Source organism: Coregonus clupeaformis, unplaced genomic scaffold (genome assembly GCF_020615455.1).
Source record: "Coregonus clupeaformis isolate EN_2021a unplaced genomic scaffold, ASM2061545v1 scaf1350, whole genome shotgun sequence".
NCBI lineage: Eukaryota > Metazoa > Chordata > Actinopteri > Salmoniformes > Salmonidae > Coregonus > Coregonus clupeaformis.
The window spans coordinates 30,072-51,690 of record NW_025534804.1 but is presented as its reverse complement, the minus strand read 5'-3'; the positions used below and the strand labels follow the sequence as shown (position 1 = coordinate 51,690).

At 40.3% G+C, this 21,619-nt stretch overlaps 2 non-coding genes across 2 annotated transcripts; both read left to right on the top strand.

The window, feature by feature from the left end:
• The first annotated feature begins 14,111 nt into the window (after nucleotides 1-14,111).
• Nucleotides 14,112-14,184, top strand: trnav-cac. Its single transcript has one exon. It is a non-coding gene; the product is annotated as a tRNA-Val (tRNA).
• Nucleotides 14,185-17,370: 3,186 nt separating this feature from the next.
• Nucleotides 17,371-17,443, top strand: trnav-aac. The gene has a single exon. It is a non-coding gene; the product is annotated as a tRNA-Val (tRNA).
• The last annotated feature ends 4,176 nt before the right edge of the window (nucleotides 17,444-21,619 follow it).

The following is a 21,619-nucleotide window of genomic DNA, read 5'->3' as shown; positions in this document are numbered from 1 at the left end:
GATCACAATACAGTTTTCTGTTTCAAAAACTACAATCTGTTACGAACAGAGTAGACTAAGTTTTGTAGACTTTACCCTTTGCCAAAGTTTCAAGAAATGGTGTTGTTTACATGGAGTGCAAGGGCGAATTGAGTTATTGCAAACACGCACTACCATAGAACGAGCCAATAGGCTCTCCCTAGCTCGTGTTTGGCTCTGCTCAACTCTTGCTTGTTCTGCCCACTATGATTAATTTGCTCCCCATTGGAAACGACAGGCTGTGGTCTATCTTGAGTTATTTATAAAAAATCTTTGCTAGTACTATACTCAGCCACAAAGTCAAAATTGGCTATATGGCCAAAACTAAACTGCATAGGATATTTCCTTATACATCCCCTATGTGTGATAAATGTCAGGCTGAGCAGGGTACACTACTCCACTGCTTTGCCCTATGCTCTAGTCTGTATGGTTATTGGTGTGGAATTTTTGGGGTCCTCTCTGAAGTTCTGGAGACTTCAATAGACCCAGACCCGCTTCTGATAATCCTGGGAGTGTCCGATTCCCTAAACGGATTAACCAACTCCCAAAAACAACTCATCTCTTACAGTCTCATTTCGGCAAAAAAAATAATCTTGTTGTTTTGGAAAAGGAGGGAAGCGCCCTCTACCAAATTATGGCTCAGCGAATTGGCAAAAACTGTACACTTAGAAAGAATTAGATATATTCTGAACAATAAATTATCAACATTTGATCAAATCTGGCAGCCTTTCCTCTCTTACCTGGACCAGTCGGTGCTGTGAATTTGTACTTTTTAACGCACTCTCAATTGTCATATTGTAATCAACCTTTGGGCAGCGTGTGCTGGCCCCGACACTCGAGCAGTCGGGAGGGGAATAGGGTGGAATAAGGGGGGGGATAAAGGGGGTATAAGTGGGGGGTTACATCTACCCTTTTTCTTTCTACCTGTCCCTGTTCTGTATGTCGTGTTTTGTAATATTTGTTTTGTGTCCAGAACTCTGGGTCTTGTTGTTCGTTCATGTCTGTTCTCTTATGTTTAGATAAGAACGGTACACATGTCTTTCATACCTATACACCATTATTGTGTGTGTTCAATAAAAAATATTTGAACAGAAAATTGGCTATATGTTAAAAATTCATAAAAACAAAAATGTGCTTTTTGATCTTAATTTAAGGTCAGGGTTAGGCATAAGGTTAGCAGTGTGGTTATGGTTAGGGTTAGGTTTAAAATCAGATTTTAAGAAGATAAATTCTAGAAATGGGCGGGGTTTATAACTTTGTAGCTGTGGTAACTAGTGACGACCCCTAGTACCTAGGTACCTAGGCCTACAAGTCACCCCACTTGTATCAGCCAATCACAGTTCGCCATTCCCCGAACACCTGACTGAGCCCAGCCGGCGGTGGCACTGTGAGTGAGATCGCAGATAGATCATTTTGGACTTATTGGACTTGTTCCTCAAGTTTATCGAATTTGACCTGTGTTTAGTGCGTGACTCTCATTGTAAGTACTGTGACATTGCTTATTTAGTTGGGTGTTGCTAAGGCAGTAAAGTTATTTACCATGTATTTTCCTTTTCCAGGTGCTTCATGCTATTTTTAGCCAGCTAGCTAGCTAGTTAAACCAATATATTAGCCAGCCATGTTAGCTTGTTATGCCTGGTATAGCTAGCTAGCACATAATACTATTATTCTGTTCATATTGTCAGGTTCAAGTTATAGCCATGTTTATGGACATTTAGAGTATTTTATGTAGCCTCATGCTATCATCAGGTCTCAGTTGTAAATGAGAACTTGTTCTCAACTGGCTTACCTGGTTAAAAATAAAAATAAATGTATGTAGCCTAATGTAGCTAGCTAACATAGACGGGATGGAATTTAAGGATTTTGGGCACTGCCTGTCAGAGGGGCTAGTAGACGCCCATTTTTACTAGCCCGGGTACAACATCTGTGCTATGGGATATTTTAAAAGGCAAAGATTTCACTAACCGGCACATTTTCTACTAGCCAGGTCTGAAAAGTATTAGCTATGGGCTAGCTAAATTTTCATCCCTGAGCGTATAGCCTGCCTGTGCCTTTCCAAGTGGTGCAGTTACTATTCCACAATGGTTCATGGTCTCAGTGCAGGTGCGCAGACTTTGGATACATGTATTTACATTTACATTTACATTTTAGTCATTTACTTACCAGTAATTGGGTCTTTATCCTGTATGTGTCTCTGTGTGCATTTGGCTTTGGCCATTATCATGGCATAGCAGTACCATGTCTATTCTGTAAACCTCGACAGTCTTCGATATGGACATGTATATTTGTATGTAATGTAAGCCAGTACTCATAGTTATTTATTTATATTCCTCCATCATCATAGAACCAATTTTACACTGTTAGCAGTCAAAACAATGAGTGTGGTTTGGTTGAACTCAGTATCTGTAATAAACCTGTTCTGAAGATATCTTGGACTGGACAGATCTGGCGGCTGAACCGTATATCCACTGGCACCTATAGCTCTCTACCAATGCCCCGTTCTAGGGATCAGTCTTTAGTATTTGTTTAAACTATTAATACAACTAAAGTGGATTTTATAGTGTTAAGTTGCGTCAATTCAAATCTGGTATAGGAACAAAAAGAGGTCAATACATGTCTTCTAAAATAGACTAGTATTTTAATTAATGCAAACACTTGAATGGTAAATATGATGTTCGTATATACGGGCCCACTGAAAAACCACGCAGGGCAGTCAGAGAACTGAGCCACTGTTATACGTTCTTCTTTAAATACTCTGACAGAGATAGTTCCTGCTCCAAGCAGGCCTATCAGAGTAGAGACTGAGCGTGGTTTAGACTTACTCCGCCTATCGTTGGCGCACAGGCTGGTCCCAGTCCCTTGGCGCTTCACTGTTGCCAGGCATTAGTTGTTATCTCCACAACCTGTCTTGAGTCAGCAACCTCAGACATAGTCTGTTCCTCTCCACTGTAGCAGAACACATGTCCTTGAGCGGTTTAACAAAGAGGCAGTGTGTGTGTATGTGAGTCACAAGTCTTATCTCATCCTACCCCCTAACGGTTCCCCACATTAATCACAGCTTGTTATATTAAACAATCTATATCAGTACAGTACAAACCTATTATGTTTAATCATTAATGTATTCTTTCTAAGCTAGGCATCACATCTAGTTATAAGAAAATAGACCCCCACAATCCCCCTTTTCACACCCGCTGGGTGTGAACCCCAAAATAAGAAATTTCAGGGAAATTTAGGATTCCCCCTTTTGACACCCACTAGGGTGTCACTCACTAAAATACAGTCACACTTTTATTAATAGGCAATGTTGAATAAAAATAAAAACCCTCAGTCCTTCCATCTACAACTAACTTGTACTAGGTTGGCTACCAGCCACCCAGGAACTTCAAACCTTCACATAAGGAAAGACAAACATTCACAATAGTTAAAATGGATTTATAAAACATAAAAACACAAACAGGGAATTTTGATTTCCCCTTTAGACACCCACTAGGGTGTCACTCCACCACCTCACCAATAGCAAACCAAGGGTCATCCTTTGTCAACCCCATCTCAGTGTCTGCATCTCCTTCTTGAGCCCCTAGGAGGGGCATCATACCCGCCGTATGCACAACATCTGTAACAGACTTTCTCAGACAAGGAATTACACAGGCAGCACAGCACATTAATATTAGAAACACAACTACTAGGGTCAGAAATCCAGTAACCACCAGTGCAGCATACTTACCAAACCACTCCCCCAACCAGGAGAACAGTCCGTTTCCCTCCATTCCAGCCATGCTCTTCATTTCAGCTGATAGTTTATCTAAACCAACTAGGGCTTTAGAGATACTCCCATCAGGACTGGTATTGTTAGGGATAAACGTACAACAATGGCTTACCATTCTATAGACACCAACCTCTTTTTACTAAGTCATAAGAGTGAGATGGCAGATAATTGTTCAAAGATCCCTTCTGTTGCATCCCTAGTCCAGCCAATAAATCGTTGTTGGTCGTAATAGATATAATTAATCCAATCCACAATTTTGCCTGTCACCCACCAAAAGAACGTGGTAGTAAACCCTTCCCCTAATTGTTTCATAGCTCGGTATCCATCCGATACCCCCTTGGTATCCCAATCGCATCCATCTAAATAGGGCTATTCTCCTTCTTGTTAAAACTCCTACATCTGTTTAATCCTTGGTTCCTGGTGACTAATTCTAACTAGCTGAACCAGTAGAACCAGGGCGCATGTATCTAGCCACCCTTTGGAATTCTCTGCCTTACACTGCCTTTACTGGCACACGCCCACCACACATCGGTTACAGGGGCTGTAAGGTTTAGAATTCTCTCCTGTGCTTCCGAACTTAAATCTCCAATTGATAATTGGTGATGTCTTTGTTTCTCTTTACCCCCATCTGGATGTTCAGTCCCCTCGGTCTCATATCCCCATCCCCAAGTGTATTTAAACACCTGAGTCTAGGAACAATCCGCTGTGGGGGCCGAACACGAATATAATGGGATTTTATAATCCCAAGCTGCTTATTGACATGTACCCCACCCGTTGGCTACGTCCCTAACCCTTATTTTGAATCTGACAGTCTGCCCTTCTCTGACTCCCATTTTGTAGGCCACTCGTCCTTGACGGTCAGTATGTCGGGTCACTTCTCTTCTCTTTTACTTCTTAACAATGGTAAGGGCATAGCATAATTGGTGGTGGATCTTGACATATCAAGACCATTGCCGAGACTATGATGCAACCCAAGTTATCCATATTCCCAAAAACCGCCAAACCTCTCCTGTCCTCAGTCTTTCTGCTTGGTACTACCCCATACTCACACCCTGAGAACACACTACAGTGATGATAGGTCGGGGTAGGAGATCTTCGTTAACAGAGGTGATCCCCAGACCCTATTGGTCAAGTTCTTCTCTCTAACTCTGCATGTGTTCAGTGGTGCTTGCATGTGTTCTTACCTTTTTGCAGTGGGTAACGTGGACCCAGGTTGCTCTTTCTGCTATTCTAATGGCAAAGGCAGTGACCAATATAACCTGATAGGGCCCTTTCCAACAGGCCTGCTTCCAGTTTTTCTTCTTTAGGGACTGGATGCTCACCAGTCACCTGGTTAGATAGAGTGGGTCACCTTCTCCTTTAGTTCACCTGTGGGGCACAAAACCTCTGACATACGGGTGTGGTTAATAAACTATCTTCACACGTGTTGAGCTCTCAATTTCTATTTTTGACTGCATTCTCTTTCTAGACTGTATCTAAAAAATTGTTTTTGTTTTTTAAAAAGTATTTTGTCATCTCCTTCGTATATATTTATTATTTAATCCTACCGTCTCCTACCATCCCCCTTTTGACACATGTTTTGCCCATGTGTCAATATTACCACCTACCTAAACAATCACTTAGGTAATATTGGTAATTTATCATCCAATTGCCATCCCTTCTTTTTAAATACTGCCTAACTTCACAACTGCTCCCCCTAGCCCTGGGCAACATTCCAATGAGATAAACTAATCTCTTTCTCCTGGTTATACATTTTGTTAACCTTCAATTACCATCAGTAATCTAAAGATGGTAGTACACACAACACATGATACAGATATCCCCAGTCCTAACCCATCAATAATTGTTTGTATCAATCTAATTCCTCATAACTAATCCATAAAACCACTCAAAATTCCTCGAGTATACAATGATTATTTAATTGATTACCCTAAATCTGCTACATGTGATCTCATCTCAAATGATCCATTATCAATTATTTGATCAACCCCCTAGGAAAATCTGTCTCCCCTTCTATTGTTCCTGTCCCCCTGTAAATGTCATATTTCATTTTTTAGCCAATACAATCACGGTTACATCAAATGTTCCCTCCTTTGGCCATTTAGTTACTATCTTTCTGGTCCTTTTTCTCATTTGTTAGAGATATTACCAATATCTTCACTATTTTCTGGGAACCTTCTCTTCATGATTGCTACTGGTGATCCTGCCATCTCTACTTCTGGTGTGGTCTAATGTCTATATTAGGGTGTAAGGTAAATTATTCCTGTTGTCTTTTTCAGCTAAACGTTTTATATCCCTCAGTTAATGGTATTTTCTCCCTAATATATCTTCATACTCTTCTTCTTTCCCTAAATGAGATTTAATCCCTTGCCTTTCCTCTACTATCCTTCTATCATTACTGGATCAATGATAATAACTGTAATAACTATTAATAATAATTGTAATAACTATTTCACATTAAATTGTGCCTTTTTCTGATAATGTTATAATTGTAGCCTATTGCATTACTTTAGTTTAAAATATAAGTTTGTTTATTTAACAAATCTAGAACCCACTATAGGTTGGTGCTATTCCCTCAGCATAATAGCTAAAGCTACTTGCATCCCCTGGTCCCCGTAACGAAAATAAATTATTGTTCTAGAGTTCACCAACTATTTGCATACACCACTGGTGTTAAGCAACCTATCGAATACAGTAATAACAATTATAATTTATTAAAGCACTGCCTTCCAGTCAAGTATTTAGACCTCTTCTTGAAATCTTACAGCTCAATCTAACTCACCGGACTGTCGCTATTTTTTTTTCCGCTAACCAGAGCCATAAATTATTCTCCTTTGTCCTCAACTCAATTTTCACAGCTCTATCGCCATTTCAGTTCACTATTCAATTTCTTTAACTGTTCTCTCTGATTAGGCCCTAATTAATAAAACAAATACTTGCTATCGTTGATAAGCATACATTTAATGATATTCCTATCATTTGAACTATCTCTCACCCCTCCCCTTGCTCCTTCCTACACAACGGGGGAGGCGCGGGGACCTTGTAACATATTTTCATAGACCTTTCTAGAATACTTCTACTTAAGCTATCTAATTCAACCTTTCACATTTCTCAATCTACGTAGTAATCTAGGTCTATAGCCCCAATGCGAAAGCTTTACCCACTGTCCATACCTGTGTTCGAACCAGGGACCCTCTACATACATTGCCAGTCACCCCACACATTCCGCGATCCTTTCAAAGTAAATACTTCCAGTTCATAGAGCAAGTGACATCACCAAATGAAAACCGCACTAGCTCTCACCTCATTCTAAGGTTGCTGGGGCCTCTTTCATTCCCCGCCAATAGATTAGGTAAGGCTATCAGTGGGTACTGGCCCCCTCCTACTCTCTCATCTCCTAACTCATAATGACTCTCTCCTGAGCTCAGCTCCTAAACATTTGATTCAACTTATAAATCCAGGTATTTCATTTCAATTTCCCAGATCAATATTGTGTGGCGTTAAATATAAAATATTTATATATTAGGGAATCTTAATCACATCAAGCCAATATCATGTTGTGTTGAACATCCAATGTTAAGTTGAATAATATATCAAATATATCAAACCAGTATAATGTTATTTCAAATACCAACGTTACAGTTTAATTATATCAGTTCAATACATTTCAATTTAGTTATATTGACTATTCATTATCTTTACCTCTATTTTCAATCTCAACCTCGCCTACTATCCTCCTCCCTATCTAAAAAATACTCAGCTGAACCTAGCCGTACCCTCGTAGTTACGGACCTTGCCGGTGTAATTCTTCGAACCTAGCCGTACCCTCGTAGTTACGGACCTTGCCGATAGCAATTACTAATTCAATTATTCCCTGTATCTTCGAACCTAGCCGTACCCTCGTAGTTACGGACCTTGCCGATAGATTTCAGTATTTTCCCCGAACCTAGCCGTACCCTCGTAGTTACGGACCTTGCCAGTGGAACAATACTCTATGGTACCATGGTTTAACATCACATTCACCAAAGGTTTGAATGTCACAATATGGGGCTTATCTACTCATAATAATTCGTATAATAATTCATAATTTAGTTCACTTACATCAAACAGGTGTTTCACAAAATTAATTTGGATAAAGCTAATGTGCAGAACTTTAGTTATATAACAATAGGTGTCTGCTTACCTGTTTTTAGTTGTCCGGACTCTTTGTGAAACACACCGTCCAATGACAGAGATGTCCAATGGGCCGGACAATACCCAGCGAAGTCCCTTCTACCAGATCACGTCGGCGGTCACCAATTGTTAAGTTGCGTCAATTCAAATCTGGTATAGGAACAAAAAGAGGTCAATACACGTCTTCTAAAATAGACTAGTATTTTAATTAATGCAAACACTTGAATGGTAAATATGATGTTCGTATATACGGGCCCACTGAAAAACCACGCAGGGCAGTCAGAGAACTGAGCCATTGTTATACGTTCTTCTTTAAATACTCTGACAGAGATAGTTCCTGCTCCAAGCAGGCCTATCAGAGTAGAGACTGAGCGTGGTTTAGACTTACTCAGCCTATCGTTGGCGCACAGGCTGGTCCCAGCCCCTTGGCGCTTCACTGTTGCCAGGCATTAGTTGTTATCTCCACAACTTGTCTCAGAGTCAGCAACCTCAGACATAGTCTGTTCCTCTCCACTGTAGCAGAACACATGTCCTTGAGCGGTTTAACAAAGAGGCAGTGTGTGTGTATGTGAGTCACAAGTCTTATCTCATCCTACCCCCTAACGGTTCCCCACATTAATCACAGCTTGTTATATTAAACAATCTATATCAGTACAGTACAAACCTATTATGTTTAATCATTAATGTATTCTTTCTAAGCTAGGCATCACATCTAGTTATAAGAAAATAGATCCCCACAATAGTATGGTTATAGTATGAGGTATGATAATTATTATTATTAGCAGGGCTTGACATGAACTTTTTAGCCACTTGTCCTTCAGGCAAGTAGGACTGATTTTTTACTGAGTTACAGTTCATATAAGGAAATCAGTCAATTTAAATAAATTCCTTAGGCCCTAATCTATGGATTTCACATGACTGGGCAGGGGTGCAACCACTGGGGAGCCAGGCCTAGCCAATCAGAATGAGTTACAAGTGGTTTGCGGTTGTGAGGCCGGTTGGAAGTATTGCCAAATTCGAAAAAAACGAAGTTGAAGGTGGCTAATGGTAGAGAAATTAACATTAAATTCTCTGGCAACAGCTCTGGTGGACATTCCTGCAGTCAGCATGCCAATAGCACGCTCCCTCAAAACTTGAGACATCTGTGGTATTGTGTTGTGGCCTTTTATTGTCCCCAGCACAAGGTGCACCTGTGTAATGATCATGCTGTTTAATCAGCTTCTTGATATACCACACCTGTCAAGTGGATGGATTATCTTGGCAAAGGAGAAATGTTCACTAATAAGGATGTGAACAAAGTTATGCACATAATTTGAGAGAAATAAGCTTTTTGTGCAAATGAAAATATTCTGGGATCTTTTATTTCAGTTCATGAAAGATGGGACCAACATTTTTCATGTTGCGTTTATATTTTTGTTCAGTATAATTTTCTGCGCTTGCCCATAGACTTGTTCCACGGAGGGCCGAGTGTCTGTGTCACGCCCTGACCTTAGAGATCACCTGTATTCTCTGTTTGGTTAGATCAGGGTGTGATTTGGATATAATCTAGTTTATCTATTTCTATGTTTGGCCGGGTGTGGTTCCCAATCAGAGGCAGCTGTCGATCGTTGTCTCTGATTGGGGATCATACTTAGGCAGCCATTTTGCCTACCTATGTTGTGGGATCTTGTTTCTGTTTGGCTTGTTGGATGTTTAGCCTCTTGAACTTCACGTTCTGTTGGAGTTTGTTATTTTGTTTTGAGTTTATAATAATAAACGACCATGTACGAATACCACGCTGCACCTTGGTCCGATCCTTTACTCAACGAACGTGACAGTCTGTGGGTTTTCGCTCCTTGTACACTGTAAAACCAGATAAGTTCTGGCTGCTCAAACACTTTGAGGAAACCGATTACCTCAAAAAAATTAAGTTAAATTAAGAAACTTAAATAGCTGAAGTGAGCAGTACTACCTTCATATGAATAATACAAATGCAGTATTTTTTTGTAAGGTATGCTTAAATTTAACGCCCCCACTAAGCCACCCTCCAATAATTTCCCAGTGCGCCATGGCTCTTCGATTGAATGGTAGAGTTACCACCCATGACTGTATTTGTTAGTGACAGAGATATGGTTGTTGAATTTGTTCATTTTTAGTCCTGTGACCTTCACCAAGTGAGTTCCTAGACAAATATTATCATTATATTTAAACCATTACATACACTACATGGCCAAAAGTAGGTGGACACCTGCTCATCAAACATCTCATTCCAAAATCATGGGCATTAATATGCAGTTGGTCCCCACTTTGCTGCTATAACAGCCTCCACTCTTCTGGGAAGGCTTTCCACTAGATGTTGGAACATTGCTGCGAGGACTTGCTTCCATTCAGCCACAAGCGCATTAGTGAGGTCAGGCACGGATGTTGGGCGATTAGGCCTGGCTCGCAGTCGGCGTTCTGATTCTTTTCCCAAATGTGTTCAATGGGGTTGAGGTCAGGGCTCTGTGCAGGCCAGTCAAGTTCTTCCACACTGATCTCAACAAACCATTTCTGTATGGACCTCGCTTTGTGCACGGGGGCATTGTCATGCTGAAACAGGAAAAGGGCTTCCCCAAACTTTTGCCACAAAGTTTGAAGCACAGAATCTCCTAGAATTTCATTGTATGCTGTAGCGTTAAGATTTTTCTTCACTGGAGCTAAGGGGCCTAGCCCAAACCATGAAAAACAGCCCCAGACCATTATTCCTCCTCCACCAAACTTCACAGTTGGCACTATGAATTGGGCAGGTAGCGTTCTCCTGGCATTTGCCAAACCCAGATTAGTCCGTCGGGCTGCCAGATGGTGAAGCGTGATTCATCACTCTAGAGAACGCGTTTCTACTGCTCCAGAGTCCAATGGAGGCGAGCTTTACACCACTCCAGCCGACGCTTGGCATTGCGCATTGTGATTTAGGCTTGTGTGCCGCTGCTTGGCCATGGAAACCCATTTCATGAAGTTCCAGACGAACAGTTATTGTGCTGACGTTGCTTCCAGAGGCAGTTAGGAACTCGATAGTGAGTGTTGCAACCGAGGACAGACGATTTTTGTGTGCTGCGCGCTTCAGCACTTGGCGGTCCCGTTCTGTGAGCTTGTGTGGCCTACCACTTCGCGGCTGAGCCGCTGTTGCACTTAGACGTTTCCACTTCACAATAACAGCACTTACAGTTGACCGGGGCAGCTCTGGCAGGGCAGAAATTTGACAAACTGACTTGTTGGAAAGGTGGCATCCTATGACGGTGCCACGTTGAAAGTCACTAAGCTCTTCAGTAAGGCCATTCATCTGCCAATGTTTGTCTATGGAGATTGCATGGCTGTGTGCAAGATTTTGTAGACCTGTCAGCAACGGGTGTGGCTGAAATAGCCGAATCCACTAATTTGAAGGGGTGTCCACATACTGTTGTATATATAGTGTATGTTGGCAACCGTTTTCTAAAAGCAATAAGGCCCTCGAACCCATGAATTATCTAGAATAACAACCTCCTAAGGGCTGTTTCCCCGGCCTTTGGCTTCACCATCGGGCCTAACAACAGTCCTTATACACGATAATTCCCAGGTTCTCAAGCCTTATTGCTTAATTAATGGACTAAGCTATTTCTGACTTCATTAGGTTCGGAGAGCACTAAATGCCCCACCCAGGCAAAATGACACCCCGACTATTCCCTTTGTTCAGTTTCCGTAGTGTAGTGGTTGTCACGTTCCCCTAACACGCGAAAAGTCACCGGTTCGAGACCGGGCAGAAACACATTTTAAAAAATGAGACAGTAGGCCAATGACTGAAATTACAGTAAAAATCTAGTATTCTCTTAGGGCCCGATCCCGATTTAGGAATTTATGCCTTTCCTATGCACTTCTCAGTATTTGGTATTCAGACTGACCTTTTTCAGTCACGTAACGCACTGCAGGTGTGGCTCGCTTGGGCGCTCGGAATAAATTCCATTAAACCGCTGAAAACTCTCCCACTTGCTGGTCATCAGATTTTCTCTTGGCGTTTTCCTTCAATGGGTTTTTCAGTACATTTATCTTAAGCCATTCCTTTAAATAGGGTGTACCTTTAATTTGAATTTTGTTGACATACTCAATAGAAGACATTCAGAGAACGGGGTCAGATAATAGGGATCAATGAAGGAAAGCCATCTATGCATATTCATCTCCGTTTTAGCACCAACTGGTAGATTTCAAAATACTTTGACCTTGTAGATTATTTAGGCATATTCACATTTTAGGGTTAGGAAAGTAAGTATGAATAATGAAAAATGGTTTGGAGAGCCTTTACGCACAACATATATTGATGAATAAAAAATACAGTGGTTTGATTCGTCCTGAAAGTTGTCATATTCAAGTTCAAACCATAATAAATGTATGTGGGAATTACTGACGTGGCTCCCGATAGTGGCTAAAATGTAACATGATAGAAATGGTAAAATAAAACTGTGAAAAGCCGGGCATATAATCAAAACATTTTAAAGCGCATACATCAACTCGGCAGGTTCAGCCCTACAGAAGCCTATAGATTGGGTCTCCAAATTTCATCTATGCAAATTATGATGGCACACAATTAAAATTCCTTTCTAACCAGCTAATCAAATCATATCAAATGGTATTTGTCACATACACATGTTTAGCAGATGTTATTGCGGGTGTAGCGAAAATGCTTGTGTTTCTAGCTCTAACAGTGCAGTGATATCTAACAATTCACAACAATATAAAAGTAAAAGAATGGAATTAAGAAATATATAAATAAATCAAATCAAATCAAAATCAGTATGAAAAAAAAATGTATGCACTCACTAAGTGTATGTTGCTCTGGATAAGAGTGTCTGCTAAATGACTAAAATGTAAATGTAAAAATGTAAATATTAGGACGAGCATTGTCGGAGTGGCATAGACTAAAATACAGTAGAATAGAATACAGTATATACATATGAGATGAGTAAAGCAAAAAGATGTAAACATTATTAAAGTGACTAGTGTCCCATTATTAAAGTGGCCAGTGATTTCAAATCTATGTGTATAGGGCAGCATCCTCTAAGGTGCAGGGTTATGTAACCGGGTGGGAGCCGCCTGCACAGCTATTTATATCCAATTTAACTGTGGAAAAGGGGCCGCAATACATGTCATGTTGATATGAATTTCAGTTTGCTTCCATATGGCTGGTTTCACATTCGTCACCAGGGATCATAAGGAAAAACTATCTAAAACAATTGCTATGTGTATTTGCAATCCCCTTCTCCAAACGGATAACTCATTTATCTAGCTCTTATCACTAGCTCTTATCAATTTATAAATTACAGTGCATGGAGAATGCTGTTATTTCTATTGGATAAAAGAAAGTAGATGCTTTTTCCACTTGGAACCGCAGGTTCGCTCAACCTTATTGATGGTTTCCTTACGCGTAAAGGTGTTGGAATTATGACGGAATTAAGTCAAGGTCAGAATACAGCGAATCTGTAGACAAACCTCCGCCACAACTTCATTTATTTGAGCTCCACGTCAAATAAATAGTGGGTGAATAGCAGGCTATTCTCATGCTCAGATTCGAAAATGCTAATGAGCATCAAAGTAGACATCATGCAAAACTACAAATCCCTGCAAGCTCCTGCACTTCATATTTAGCTGACACATTTGCTAACAGGTATTGTGTCAATTTAAAACTTGTACAAGACAGTTCACAGAATTGTCAATTTAAAGAAATGTAGCCAATTGAGTCATTACTTCATTTAGCTAACATTAGATAGTTAATCCAGAGATTCTTACCTTTGCCTCAATTTGGCAGTCTTGTCCAGATCATCATGTCAATTGTAGTTCTTTATGATAGCCACATTAGCAGCTAATTAGTGTTTCATTTTGGGGGTAAATACAGGCGAATATATTTATAAAAGTAACTTTGTCCTAGAGAGATTTACACGGTTACCATGCCAGGGTAAGCCTACAAGAAACACAGCCCTTATTTTAAGTGTTTCTAAAATCACCTATGGGGAAAATGAATGGTGGAAAAACAATTGGAACCATTTCCCTGTTCGACCGCTAGTTTTTATGGATGTTATTACTCTTACTATGGTACTCCAGTTGGAATATTATGGGTGGTAGACTTGTAGGCATTCCTAATGATTTCCATGACTTCGATCCTTTTCTGTCTGTTTCCGTAGTGTAGTGGTTATCACGTTCGCCTCACACGCGAAAGGTCCCCGGTTCGAAACCGGGCGGAAACATGTTTTATTGAAACAGGTATGTTGATAACTGAAAAAAACTAAACAAATAGATAGGCCTACAGCATACATAAATAGACACGTCTTGGACATTTCTTTCAATAACCAGAGGCAATGCAATGTTATAAAACCAGTAGTTTGGATCCTGGCTGCTAATTGGTTGATAGCAGGGAGTTAAAGCACCACAATCCCCGCATTCTCCGGGTAGGGCCTGTTAACGGTGCCATTAGATGTATAAATGCGCATCCACTGTCCCACAGCCCAGCCAGTCAATTTATTAACTTAATCTCCCCTGGAAAAAAGCGTCTAGGCCAATGGTATTCAAACCTTTTCAGCAGGGACCCCATTTTTTCCTCCAGAATTGGTAGACTTTTTTTCTCGTGATCCCACCCCAAATACAACTTTAAAATCGGTAAAATCAACAAATAACATTTAATTACTCAATACAATTATTTTTTTCTAATTCTTTCTCAAACATTTCTATATTGTCTCATACAATAATCTGTACTCATAATTTTTTTATCCTAAAAAATAAATATATATAACCCCACTGTAGTTCCCGCTGACTTTAAATACCACTGGTCTAGACAATATTTCCCAATGCTACTAGGCTAGCATATGGTTTGCAACAGTTGGGGTTTGTCTAAACCAGGGTTGTCAAACCCTGTTCCTGGAGACCTACCCTCCTGTAGGTTTTCGCTCCAACCCCAGGTGTTACTAACCTGATTCATCTTATCAACCTGCTAATTATTAGAATCAGGTGTGCTAGATTAGGGTTGGAGCAAAAACCTACAGGACGGTAGCTCTCCAGGAACAGGGGTTGGGCAGTCCTGGTCTAAACCTTGCTGTCTGCCTCTCTGACCTGTGGAAAAATGTTGCTGATTTTTGGTGATCTCCACCCTGCAATGCGTATGAACGTGACGAGACTGACAGCTTCTCTGAGCCAGGCAAATTCATCTATCAAGGTCATTATAATGGATATATCCAAAGAAATGGCAATAGAATCCAAGGTAAAACCAATGAAAGTACACACATCGTTTTCTGTCATTTCAGCTGCTAAATGTGATTGTGTGTTTAGATTTAGTTGGCTGGCTAGCAAAGGAGAAGGAGCTAGCCTGCATAGCTACAGTGCATTCGCAAAGTATTCAGACCCCTTCCTTTTTTCCACATTTTGTTACGTTACAGCCTTATTCTAAAATGGATTAAATAAAATAAAAAATCTACACACGATACGCTATAATGACAACGCAATCATTTAATAAAAAAAAAAATGTATTTATAAAAACACAAAACAGAAATACCTTATTTACATAAGTATTCAGACCCTTTGCTATGAGGCTCGAAGTGGAGCTCAGGAGCATCATTTTTCCATTGCTCATCCTTGAGATGTTTCTACAACTTGATTGGAGTCCACCTGTGGTAAATTAAATTGATTGGACATGATTTGGAAAGGCACACACCTGTCTGTCTATATAGGTCCCACAGTTGACAGTGCATGTCAGAGCATAAACCAAGCCATGAGGTCGAAGGAATTGTCCGTAGAGTTCCGAGACAGGATTGTGTCAAGGCACAGATCTGGGGAAGGGTACCAAAAAATATCTGCAGCATTGAAGGTCCCCAAGAACACAGTGGCTTCCATCATTCTGAAATGGAAGAAGTTTGGAACCACCAAGACTCTTCCTAGAGCTGGCCGCCCAGCCAAACTGAGCAATCGGTGGAGAAGGGCCTTGGTCAGGAAGGTGACCAAGAACCCGATGGTCACTCTGACAGATCTCCAGAGTTTCTCTGTGGAAATGGGAGAACCTTCCAGAAGGACAACCATCTCTGCAGCACGCCACCAATCAGGACTTTATGGTAGAGTGGCCAGACGGAAGCCACTCCTCAGTAAAAGGCACATGACAGCCCGCTGGAGTTTGCCAAAAGGCACCTAAAGGACTCTCAGACCATGACAAACAAGATTCTCTTGTCTGATGAAACCAAGATTAAACTCTTTGGCCTGAATGCCAAGTGTCAGGTCTGTAGGAAACCTGGCACCACCCCTATGGTGAATCATGGTGGTGGCAGCATCATGCTGTGGGGATGTTTTTCAGCGGCAGGGACTGAGAGACTAGTCAGGATCGTGGGAAAGATGAACGGAGCAAAGTACAGAGAAATCCTTGATGAAAACCTTCTCCAGAGCGCTCAGGACCTCAGACTGGGGCAAAGGTTCACCTTCCAACAGGACAACGTCCCTAAGCACACAGCCAAGACAACTCAGGAGTGTCTTCGGGACAAGTCTCTGAATGTCCTTCAGTGGCCCAGCCAGAGCCCGGATTTGATCCCGATCGAACATCTCTGGAGAGACCTGAAAATAGCTGTGCAGCAACGCTCCCCATCCAATCTGACAGAGTTTGAGATAATCTGCAGAGAGGAATGGGAGAAACTCCCCCAAATACAGGTATGCCAAGCTTGTAGCATCATACCCAAGAAGAATCGAGGCTGTAATCGCTGCCAAAGGTGCTTCAACAAAGTACTGAGTAAAGGGTCTGAATACTTATGTAAATATGATTTTTCAGTTTTTTATTTTGAATGAATTAGCAAAAATTCTAAAAACCTGTTTTGGATTTGTCATTATGGGATATTGTGTGTAGATTGATGAGGGGAAAAACTATTTAATAAGGCTGTAATGTAACAAAATGTGGACAAAGGGGTCTGAATACTTTCCGAATGCACTGTAAATGGTAATGATTTGTTTAGCATAGCAACCATTGAAAATACAATGGTTAGAACGAACTATAAGCCCATTTGGCTAACAACTTCAAAATCTCAGAACTAACAACTGCCGTTTGCCCGGACTATATTGTATGGTGGAAGGATGAAATTAAATTAATTTACTCAATAACGTTTTTATGAAAACATGTCGTTAATCTTTTTAAAAATATGTTGGCAACCATTTTCTAAAAGCAATAAGGCCCTCAAACCCGGGAATGATCTAGAATAACAATGTCCTAAGAGCTGTTTCCCCGGCCCTTGGCTTCCCCTCAGGCCTAAGAACAGCCCTTATTCAGGAGTTATTCACACGATAATTCCCGGGTTCTCAAGCCTTATTGCTTAATTAATGGACTAAGTAATTTCTGACTTCATTAGGTTCTGAGAGCACTAAATGTCGCACTCCAGGAAAACTCACACCCTGAGTATTCGACTAATTAGGTTTCCGTAGTGTAGTGGTTATCACGTTCGCCTAACACGCGAAAGGTCCCCGGTTCAAGACCGGGCGGAAACACATTTTAACAAATTAGACAGTAAGCCAATGACAGAAAATACAGTAAAATCGAGTATTCACTTAGGGCCCGATCCTGATTTAGGAATTTGTGCCTTTCCTTTGCATTTTCAGTATTTGGTATTCAGACTGTCCTTTTTCAGTCACATAACGCACTCTGCAGGTGTGCTCGCTTGGGCGCTCTGAATAAACTCAATTAAACCGCTGAAAACTCTCCTACTTGCTGGTCAACAGATTTTCTCTTGGAGTTTTCCTTCAATGGGTTTTTCAGTACATTTATCTTAAGCCATCCCTTTCAATAGGGTGTAACTTTAATTTGAATTTTGTTGACATACTCAATAGAAGACATTCAGAGAACGGGGTCAGATAATAGGGATCAATGAAGGAAAGCCATCTATGCATATTCGTCTCCGTTTTAGCACCAACTGGTAGATTTCAAAATACTTTGACCTTGTAGATTATTTAGGCATATTCACATTTTAGGTTAGGAAAGTAAGTATGAATAATGAAAAATGGTTTGGAGAGCCTTTACGCACAACATATATTGATGAATAAAAAATACAGTGGTTTGATTCGTCCTGAAAGTTGTCATATTCAAGTTCAAACCATAATAAATGTATGTGGGAATTACTGACGTGGCTCCCGGTAGTGGCTAAAATGTAACATGATAGAAATGGTAAAATAAAACTGTGAAAAGCCGGGCATATAATCAAAACATTTTAAAGCGCATACATCAACTCGGCAGGTTCAGCCCTACAGAAGCCTATAGATTGGGTCTCCAAATTTCATCTATGCAAATTATGATGGCACACAATTAAAATTCCTTTCAACCAGCTAATCAAATCATATCAAATGGTATTGGTCACATACACATGTTTAGCAGATGTTATTGCGGGTGTAGCGAAATGCTTGTGTTTCTAGCTCTAACAGTGCAGTGATATCTAACAATTCACAACAATATAAAAAGTAAAAGAATGGAATTAAGAAATATATAAATAAATCAAATCAAATCAAAATCAGTATGAAAAAAAATGTATGCACTCACTAAGTGTATGTTGCTCTGGATAAGAGTGTCTGCTAAATGACTAAAATGTAAATGTAAAAATGTAAATATTAGGACGAGCATTGTCGGAGGTGGCATAGACTAAAATACAGTAGAATAGAATACAGTATATACATATGAGATGAGTAAAGCAAAAATATGTAAACATTATTAAAGTGACTAGTGTTCCATTATTAAAGTGGCCAGTGATTTCAAATCTATGTGTATAGGGCAGCAGCCTCTAAGGTGCAGGGTTATGTAACCGGGTGGGAGCCGCCTGCACAGCTATTTATATCCAATTTAACTGTGGAAAAGGGGGCCGCAATACATGTCATGTTGATATGAATTTCAGTTTGCTTCCATATGGCTGGTTTCACATTCGTCACCAGTTATCATAAGGAAAAACTATCTAAAACAATTGCTATGTGTATTTGCAATCCCCTTCTCCAAACGGATAACTCATTTATCTAGCTCTTATCAATAGCTCTTATCAATTTATAAATTACAGTGCATGGAGAATGCTGTTATTTCTATTGGATAAAAGAAAGTAGATGCTTTTTCCACTTGGAACCGGCATGTTCGCTCAACCTTATGGATGGTTTCCTTACGCATAAAGGTGTTGGAATTATGACGGAATTAAGTCAAGGTCAGAATACAGCGAATCTGTAGACAAACCTCTGCCACAACTTCATTTATTTGAGCTCCACGTCAAATGAATAGTGGGTGAATAGCAGGCTATTCTCATGCTCAGATTCGAAAATGCTAATGAGCATCAAAGTAGACATCATGCAAAACTACAAATCCCTGCAAGCTCCTGCACTTCATATCTAGCTGACACATTTGCTAACAGGTATTGTGTCAATTTAAAACTTGTACAAGACAGTTCACAGAATTGTCAATTTAAAGAAATGTAGCCAATTGAGTCATTACTTCATTTAGCTAACATTAGATAGTTAATCCAGAGATTCTTACCTTTGCCTCAATTCGGCAGTCTTGTCCAGATCATCATGGCAATTGTAGTTTTTATGATAGCCATAAGCAGCTAATTAGCGTTTCATTTTGGGGGGTAAATACAGGCGAATATATTTATAAAAGTAACTTTGTCCTAGAGAGATTTACACGGTTACCATGCCAGGGTAAGCCTACAAGAAACACAGCCCTTATTTTAAGTGTTTCTAAAATCACCTATGGGGAAAATGAATGGTGGAAAAACAATTGGAACCATTTCCCTGTTCGACCGCTAGTTTTTATGGATGTTATTACTCTTACTATGGTACTCCAGCTGGAATATTATGGGTGGTAGACTTGTAGGCATTCCTAATGATTTCCATGACTTCGATCCTTTTCTGTCTGTTTCCGTAGTGTAGTGGTTATCACGTTCGCCTCACACGCGAAAGGTCCCCGGTTCGAAACTGGGGCGGAAACATGTTTTATTGAAACAGGTATGTTGATAACTGAAAAAAACTAAACAAATAGATAGGCCTACAGCATACATAAATAGACACGTCTTGGACATTTCTTTCAATAACCAGAGGCAATGCAATGTTATAAAACCGGTAGTTTGGATCCTGGCTGCTAATTGGTTGATAGCAGGGAGTTAAAGCACCACAATCCCCGCATTCTCCGGGTAGGGCCTGTTAACGGTGCCATTAGATGTATAAATGCGCATCCACTGTCCCACAGCCCAGCCAGTCAATTTATTAACTTAATCTCCCGTGGAAAAAAGCGTCTAGGCCAATGGTATTCAAACCTTTTCAGCAGGGACCCCATTATTTCCTCCAGAATTGGTAGACTTTTTTTTCTCGTGATCCCACCCCAAATACAACTTTAAAATCGGTAAAATCAACAAATAACATTTAATTACTCAATACAATTATTTTTTTCTAATTCTTTCTCAAACATTTCTATATTGTCTCATACAATAATCTGTACTCATAATTTTTTATCCTAAAAAATAAATATATATAACCCCACTGTAGTTCCCGCTGACTTTAAATACCACTGGTCTAGACAATATTTCCCAATGCTACTAGGCTAGCATATGGTTTGCAACAGTTGGGGTTTGTCTAAACCAGGGTTGTCAAACCCTGTTCCTGGAGAGCTACCCTCCTGTAGGTTTTCGCTCCAACCCCAGGTGTTACTAACCTGATTCATCTTATCAACCTGCTAATTATTAGAATCAGGTGTGCTAGATTAGGTTGGAGCAAAACCTACAGGACGGTAGCTCAGGAACAGGGTTGGGCAGTCCTGGTCTAAACCTGCTGTCTGCCTCTCTGACCTGTGGAAAAATGTTGCTGATTTTTGGTGATCTCCACCCTGCAATGCGTATGAACGTGACGAGACTGACAGCTTCTCTGAGCCAGGCAAATTCATCTATCAAGGTCATTATAATGGATATATCCAAAGAAATGGCAATAATCCAAGGTAAAACCAATGAAAGTACACATCGTTTTCTGTCATTTCAGCTGCTAAATGTGATTGTGTGTTTAGATTTAGTTGGCTGGCTAGCAAAGGAGAAGGAGCTAGCCTGCATAAGCTACAGTGCATTCGCAAAGTATTCAGACCCCTTCCTTTTTTCCACATTTTGTTACGTTACAGCCTTATTCTAAAATGGATTAAATAAAATAAAAAAATCTACACACGATCACGCTTATAATGACAACGCAATCATTTAATAAAAAAAAATGTATTTATAAAAACACAAAACAGAAATACCTTATTTACATAAGTATTCAGACCCTTTGCTATGAGGCTCGAAGTGGAGCTCAGAGCATCATTTTTCCATTGCTCATCCTTGAGATGTTTCTACAACTTGATTGGAGTCCACCTGTGGTAAATTAAATTGATTGGACATGATTTGGAAAGGCACACACCTGTCTGTCTATATAGGTCCCACAGTTGACAGTGCATGTCAGAGCATAAACCAAGCCATGAGGTCGAAGGAATTGTCCGTAGAGTTCGAGACAGGATTGTGTCAAGGCACAGATCTGGGGAAGGGTACCAAAAAAATATCTGCAGCATTGAAGGTCCCCAAGAACACAGTGGCTTCCATCATTCTGAAATGGAAGAAGTTTGGAACCACCAAGACTCTTCCTAGAGCTGGCCGCCCAGCCAAACTGAGCAATCGGTGGAGAAGG